Raw genomic sequence first — 8163 nt, 5'->3', positions numbered from 1 at the left:
GTTAAATTTTTCTGGACAATGCCAGCATTTGGATTTTTTTAAAACAAGTAAATTTCTTATTGACAGCAACTAAATGGTGTTTGTAGCATTTTTATCATACAGTAGATTCCATCCATTCACTATACTTTTCTAACTGAGTTGTCCTACATGCAAGTACATGTTTTTAATGTTGTCTGTCTTCTGTGCTGTTCCTGTAAGTTTGCTATTAAAATACATTAAACTACAATAAAAAAAAAAAGGACTTATCTTGTTACAGCTGAATTTTAAAGTTTGCCAATACTGGCTCTGCAACAGACTTTATAGTTGCTGCGGATATACATAGACCTGGTACTAATTAGAGGATGGTATTTCCAAAAACTATCCCATCATCTCCTTACATTTGTAGCAAATTCACCACCAAGTATATACAGAGAGATAAAAATAATGAAGCATTTTACAGCATAAAATTACTGCTGGTTTATAGCATACTAGAAGAGGAACAATAGTATTTTGCCCTTTGCCATAAAAGATGCTGTATTCTCAATTGCTGCTCAGCTATTTGCCTTGTTCTCTGCCTGTGTCTTTGTAATAGCAATCTTTTGTACTCCAACCCTTCTCCCCATCCCAAGCCTGTTTAGGCCAGGCTTTCCTTTTTATTACTATTTTTAACCCCATGTAATTCTTATGAAAATAATTTCATTCACACTCATGGTTTCAGTTGCCTCCAATATGTGAATAACTCCAAGGTCCAACCATTCAAATCTGATTGTGCACTGAAAATACATGTTCAGAGGTAGCTGACAAACTGGCTGTGTTAATCCTGGCTCTACCATTACCCCTCTCTGGGTTATCTTTCACACATCTGGCAAATCTGTTGCTTCAGTTATGTAACATTTACTATTAGTCTCATTTAGAACAGTAGAGGGCTCCCCACAACTACCTGCTGTACCATACCCATCCGATTCTATTCCATTTCCAGTAGGGAAAGATACTTTCTTCTTTTTTAAGAGACAGGGTCTCCCTATGTTGGCCTCAAACCACTGGGGCTCGAGTTCCTCCTGCCTCAGCCTCCCAAGCAGCTGGGATTACAGGAAAGCACCACCACATGCACTTATTTTTTTCTGCCAGCCACATCATTTTTCATCATTTGTTGATTTGCTCAGGAAATCTGACACTGACCTGTTAATAATCAACTAGATGTAATAGTTGGGAATATAAATCAAACAGTCCATGTATTTTACAAAATACAATTTTTACTACGGGTCACTTGTTTTAGTATGGATAATGGAACAAGAGCCACCTATGGTTAGACAAGTTACTAGATTTGATAGTTTATTTGACTGGTCTTTCCCATCATTGACTTGCCAGCAGAGACTGGATTTTTTTTTTTTTTTTTTTGCAACGAGTCTCTGTTGCCCATGCTGGAGTGCAGTGGTGTGTTCTCAGCTCACTGCAATTTTGGCCTCCCAGGTTCAAGTGATTCTCCTGCCTCAGCCTCCTGAGTAGCTGGGATTAATAGGCACACACCACCACGCCCATCTAATTTTTGTATTTTTAGTAGAGACGGGGTTTCAACATGTTGGCCAGGCTTGTCTCGAACTCCTGGCTTCCAGTGATCCACCCATCTCCGCCTCCTGAAGTGTTGGGATTCCAGGTGTGAGCCACCATGCCAGGCCAGAGACTGGATTTACTATATCGTTTACTCCTTCCTACTCCCCTCTGCTCCAAACTTACTGCACTGCACATTAAAGAGTTTGACAGTAATAGAATTTCCTGTTCTGAAATCAGTGCTCACAGGGGACATAACTACCAGACTATAAATAGAAATTTGAATGGGTAATAATGACAGATGACAAAAACATTAGAGGCTTTTGATCTCTGCCTATTTAAAAACTGAAACCTGACTTAAGTGATTATTCACATAAAAATCCTGTAATATATGTATGTGCTGTTTAGTTTTCAGAAAAAAACCCTGCATTTTGACCCAAATGTTGAATTTGGATAATTGTGTCATTTATGTGGGTCTGTAAGGAAAGTCAGGTTAAACTAGGTTCACAGTAAAACATAGTAAAAACTGTCTTCATACCCTTTTGGAGAAATCAGAAAAATTAGATTATCTATGAATAAAAAAATTTATGAAAAATGATAGCTCACTTTTCAATCATTACAATTTTCTCCAATGGAAAGCTCTTAGAAAGTTTAACAAACCGTTACCAATAGAGCTTTGTTCATTTGCTGTGTGTTTTCCCCATGTGGGCAGAAAATCCCTGCTGTACCTCTGATATTGTAAACAGTACCTGAAACACGGTAGACAATACTGAATGGATTTATTGATTCTTAGATACAAAAATCAGGTAGATATCCCTAATTTTGGATAAAGGTCAGTAACCTGTAATTCCTAAGGTCAGTAACCTACAGGCCACCAACAGGGATGTTTTAAGGAAGCAAGTTTAAAATATGTGTAACATGGAATACTTTTTTTAAAAAACGGCAGCATTTAGAATACAGACCTATTTAGCAATAAGCACTTTCATTTTAGCAATAAGCACTTTCACTTGTACAAAAATACAAAGATAAACTAATGTCAAGCCTAAGGAATTAGTTGATTAATCTGTTTAGTAGTCTTGTTTCAACAGGTATCCCAACACAGACTCATCCATTTTCCTCCCAACAGTCAAGGAAACATATAAAAAGTTTAGTTCTGTTCTCAATCTACCTTTCTTCTCTCATGTATTCTTGAAATATCAAATGTATTGATTAGGCTGGGAGCGGTGGCTCACACCTGTAATCCCGGCACTTTGGGAGGCTGAGGCCAGCAGATCACCTGAGGTTGGGAGTTCGAGACCAGCCTAACCAACATGGAGAAACCCCATCTCTACCAAAAAATACAAAATTAGCCAGGCGTGGTGATGCATGCTTGTAATTCCAGCTATTCGGGAGGCTGAGGCAGGAGAATCGCTTGAACCCAGGAGGCAGAGGTTGTGGTTAGCAGAGATTGCACCATTGCACTCCAGCCTGGGCAACAAGAGCGAAACTCAGTCTCAAAAAAAAAAAAAAGGAAAATCAAATGTATTGATGCACTGTAACAAATAGAACAGACTTACTTTTGTTTTTTTCTAAGACAGGGTCTCACTCTGTTGCCGTGGCGGGAGTGCAGTGGCGCAAACACAGTTCACTGTATCCTCCATCTCCTGAGATCAAACAATCCTCCTGAATAGCTGGGACTACAGGTACAGACATGCACCACCATGCCCAGCTAATTAAAAAAAAATTTTTTTTTTTTAGAGATGGGGTCTATGTTGCCCAGGCTGTCAGATTTATTTTTTTTGAAAAAAAAAAATTTTAGTCTTACAATCACAATGTTAAGGCTCACTGATAGATTGAGACAAGCCTGCAAACACTTGTAAGGTTTCTAAGGTAATAGTTAAGAGTATTAATTGTAAAACACTGTAACTCCCTTTTACATTTCCAAGATTTAAAAAGAGAATAGATGGAGATTAAATTCAATGAAAACACAGATTAAGAGTTTACCTCAAAGAAAGGTTGGGCCGGGCGCGATGGCTCACGTCTGTAATCCCAGCACTTTGGGAGGCTGAGGCGGGTGGATCATGAGGTCAGGAGATCGAGACCATCCTGGCTAACACGGTGAAACCCCGTCTCTACTAAAAAAAATACAAAAAACTAGCCGGGCGAGGTGGCGGACGCCTGTAGTCCCAGCTACTCAGGAGGCTGAGGCAGGAGAATGGCGTGAACCCGGGAGGCAGAGCTTGCAGTGAGCCGAGATTGTGCCACTGCACTCCGGCGTAAGCAACAGAGCTAGACTCTGTCTCAAAAAAAAAAAATAAACAATAAAAAATAAAATAAATTCACATTGAACCATCTCCAAACTGTCTCAGGCAGAAAGGGATCCACCTTAATCTTCAAATGAGACATTTTTGGCCGGGCACAGTGGCTCAAGCCTGTAATCCCAGCACTTTGGGAGGCCGAGACGGGCGGATCACGAGGTCAGGAGATCGAGACCATCCTGGCTAACATGGTGAAACCCCATCTCTACTAAAAAAAATACAAAAAACTAGCCGGGCGACGTGGCGGATGCCTGTAGTCCCAGCTACTCAGGAGGCTGAGGCAGGAGAATGGCATGAACCCGCGAGGCAGAGCTTGCAGTGAGCTGAGATCCAGCCACTGCACTCCAGCCTGGACCACAGAGTGAGACTCTGTCTCAAAAAAAAAAAAAAAAAAAAGTTGTAGTGATGAGTTTTGATTCTAAGTTTGCTATCCCACAAAGATGGAATGATTTATAAAAACAAGGCAAAACTTCATTTTATAAATGGAATTTAAAAAATTTCTATTTGTAATGCCCACATATGGTAAAGATGAGCTATTTACATTTAAGAAACAACTCAATCAACAAGAAAGTCAATACAGGGTTTTTACACTTTAGAAAAATGTAAGTGAAAGACCACTTTTTCTCCTAAAACTCAAGTTTCTCCAAGTATCCTTGGGGACATGCAAAGGAATTCATGCCTTTTCTGACTCAATTATTTTAGTATTTTCCCATTAAGCACCAGAAAAGTCAGTCTACATGAGTTGTGTTCCTAAACTGCAGTTACTATTTTGTATAGGAGAAAATGGTGCTTTTTGCCAAACCACAGCCTTATTCCAATCAGCATTAAAAAAAAAATTATATTATATATAATGTATATAATATAGTATCTAATATATAATATATATATATATTGACCTAGAGGATAGCACTGGCATTCATTTCACTCTTCTATGAAGTAGGTATTATCATTCTCATTTTACAGATGAGGAAACCAAGACACCCAATCAAAGGCATATAGTAGGAAGTGGAAGAGCTGGGATTAAAAACCCAGGAAGTCTGGCTCCAAAGTTTATATTCTTATTCACTATAGTAAACCATCCACCTTGTAACCCTAACATTCATCTGTAACTAATGTGTTGTTTCCCACCAGAGCAGTAGTTCTTAACCAGGGTGATTTTGCCCTCCAAGTTCACCTCCCCTGTCCCCCAACAATCCAACTGGGGGACACGTGGCAATGTCTGGAAACATTTTTGGTTGTCACAACTTGAAGGCTGGGGTAGTGTTACTGGCATCTAGTGGGCACATATTAAAATTCCTATAATGCACAGGAGAGTCGCCAGAATACATTATCAAACATAAAACATCGATAGTGCTGAGATTGAGAAACTCTTCAATAGAATATAAATTCTAGGAGGGCAGCAATTTATAGTTGATCTTGGTTGCTGCTACATCCTTAGGCCTAGAACAATTTTTACACTTAAGTACTTAATTTGTCCAGTGAATGAATATTTAGTTGTTTGAGCCTACAACTGTGCCTGGTACATAGCTGGTAGGCAGCAAACATTTATTAAAAGTAATTATTGAATTAATGGCAGTATCAACGGATATAACAGGACATACTATATTGAAGTAATTTTAGTGTTTCACAGTCCCAGTTTTTTGGGCTTAATTTTTTTCCCAAATGAATATATATAAAACCAGTTCTGCCAAAACAAGTCTCTTTTGTAAAGAATCAGACTTTTTTCTTAACATGAAAGCCTTTAAAAATGTATCATTCAAACAGTGTGTATTTAGGGGATTAGCAGATACCCCTCTATTAGATATTATCACTAATTAATTGCTCCAGTAGCTGGAAAATACTTTGAGAAAGTTTGTGTGAAGAGTTTCTTTACAATTTTTTTTTTACATTTTTAAAATAATTCTGTAAGAATTCAGTTCTTACAGAAGAATTCAATTATAGCATATTTAAGAAAAATATCGATTCTCTAAAAAGTGCTTAATCCACATCACTCAGATTTTTATAACCACAATATTCTAACTTCATCCTATATTTTAAAAAATTCATAGTATAACATCCATCAAAGTATTTTAAATCGTTCCTCTTTTACCTGCCTCCTCAAAGAGCTACTGAACATTACCCAAAGGCTCTGTTCATAAATAATACTGCTTGATTTACAAAATTATTTCTCAAGGAAAAGTTCAAAAGGTGGTTATGTGGATATTCGAACAATACCAGAAAACCCCCTGCTTACTTATTCCTGTAATTAATGAGTCTGGTTTGCCCAAATGTTAAATTATGAAACCACGCTGTGTAAAATGCACCTATTACAATTAAAACCAGGGTAAACCCATATTTATTTACTAGCACTGTTAAAACATTACACAAAACACATTCAAGTGGCAAGTAATTATAATGCAAGCCCTTGCATGGCAATCCAAATTTATTGAACTACTGATGCTAAGTTATACAAAATTGCACCACTTTAATTAAGGCTTTTAGTTTACATTTGGCCACCTCAAAGTAGTTGTAACATTAGGTTGGTCAATTTAAATACTGTGGCTCCCTGTTGGATAGACACACAATCTTTACATCCAAACATTAATGCATACAAAGCAACAAGGCATTGTTAAATAAAACAGCAATAGTTACTGCAAATTAGGCCTTGTGACCAATTACATATGATTAAAATTACTTCCCACATTCACATCCACAGTACTCGTCCACCATTTAACATCTCAACCAAAACGTTACACATGTGAAACGATCACTAACAGGCAAAAATACTAAACCTGTATATTTGGTATTGCAAATACACTTATGCATGAGCAAGCAAGGGATTCACAGTGAGAATCTACAGCTGCAGAAGCCTGAAAATGATTTACAAAAATTGTTAAATCATTAAAAAATTGTTTGAAAATATACACTTCTTGTTGTAGACCCCCACTGTACACACGACTATAAACATTGTTCCCTATGTAAACAAAAAAAGGAAACATATAATAAGAGATTTGAAAAGTCTGGACATTTCCTTCCCAACAGATATTAAAGGCAACGTCTTTAATCTAAGACATTATACTGAAAGGACTATATTTTAAAGACAAGATCACTGTCTCCACAGGTTTTTTAAAAATTAAAAAAACTATATAGCTGTGTTAATCAAAGCGCTTATTTTGTACAATAATAATGACCTTGAATTTCTTAAAAAAAATTACAATAAGCTACAAGTATCAAAGAAGCGAAGTTATCTGGAGTAGTCTATATAGGAGCTCTTTGGACTTTCTTTTATTATGCTAAAATAGTGGTGCTTTTAGGATTTACATTATTGTACTCTCCAATACAAAGTATGGGGCATGTTAAAGTATACAGTACACCATTTTCATACATGTACAACATTGGTGGATGAAGAATGTCTCTTAGCAGTAATACTGGATGTAGCCTCTGGTTTTACCAGCTGCGTACTCTAGGACTATTATATAAGTAAAAATCTCTCTTGTGATACTGGAAAGTGATTAGAATGTGCAAACTGATATAGTAGCTTTCATCCGCCTCTTAAAGGGTACCACCACAGGAAAGTCCATTTAAGATGTTGGTAGGTTTAACAAAGTTGGAATGCTGGCACTGTTGAATTGGGCAACAGTTCTTCAGACCTGTCAAAAGGAAAAAAATTAATTAAAAACATAGGCTGGAAAAAGTAAAGACCCAAAAGGAAACAGTTAAGAAAACAGTCTTAAAAGTGTTAGAAATGAATATAATCTAGGCACTTGTTCTAGGCATTACATTAGTGGCAACATTAGTACCACATTAGTACCACATTACATTAGTACCACAATTAATGGCAGACCTTTTCATCTTTTCATTCCAAAAAGATGAAGTCTATTCTGTTGCCCTCTTGAAAGTCAGTTAAATGCAAATCTTAGGAACAGAAAGGGAAAGTTCCTTTGTGCACATTTTTGTGCATTACCTTCCAAGGATTAGAAAGGAAAAAATCACATTAAAATTGTTAGTCAAGTCAACCTTACTAGAAACAGGATTAAACAGTCAGATAGCAATATTAACAAAATGAGTGATCCTGTGTTTACACAATCGTAGTGTAATCCTAGAATTAGATCATAAGTATAGAATGCACATCTAATCAGTTTCTTTCTAGTATCAGATAATCAAGTTCTTCCTTACTCTTTCAATGAGAGTGGCTAAAAAGCTCGTTCAGAGAAGCAGACAAATAGAATTTATTTCATGATGGTGTTTTACAGATTTACAATCACATTATATACTTTCTAATTCCACATTTAAACATTCTATTGGCCGGGCGCAGTGGCTCAAGCCTGTAATCCCAGCACTTTGGGAGGCCGAGACGGGC

The 8163-nt window shown here is 37.1% G+C and overlaps 1 protein-coding gene across 4 annotated transcripts in view; it reads right to left on the bottom strand.

Annotated features, from left to right (window-relative positions):
- Window positions 1–6141: 6141 nt before the first annotated feature.
- Window positions 6142–8163, bottom strand: part of RAP1B (RAP1B, member of RAS oncogene family) — a 22015-nt gene continuing 19993 nt past the window's right edge. For 3 of the 4 annotated variants that reach the window (XM_011929281.1, XM_011929279.1, XM_011929280.1), the window contains one exon: window positions 6142–7453. The gene's annotated coding sequence lies outside the window, so the exon portion shown is untranslated. The remainder of the gene's footprint in view (window positions 7454–8163) is intronic. The other variant, XM_011929278.1, reaches the window with a different exon arrangement.

Source organism: Colobus angolensis, unplaced genomic scaffold, assembly GCF_000951035.1.
Source record: "Colobus angolensis palliatus isolate OR3802 unplaced genomic scaffold, Cang.pa_1.0 Scaffold80, whole genome shotgun sequence".
NCBI classification, from domain to species: Eukaryota; Metazoa; Chordata; class Mammalia; order Primates; family Cercopithecidae; genus Colobus; species Colobus angolensis.
Note: the sequence above shows the minus strand (reverse complement) of the source record. Positions and strands in the feature narration are given on the sequence as shown.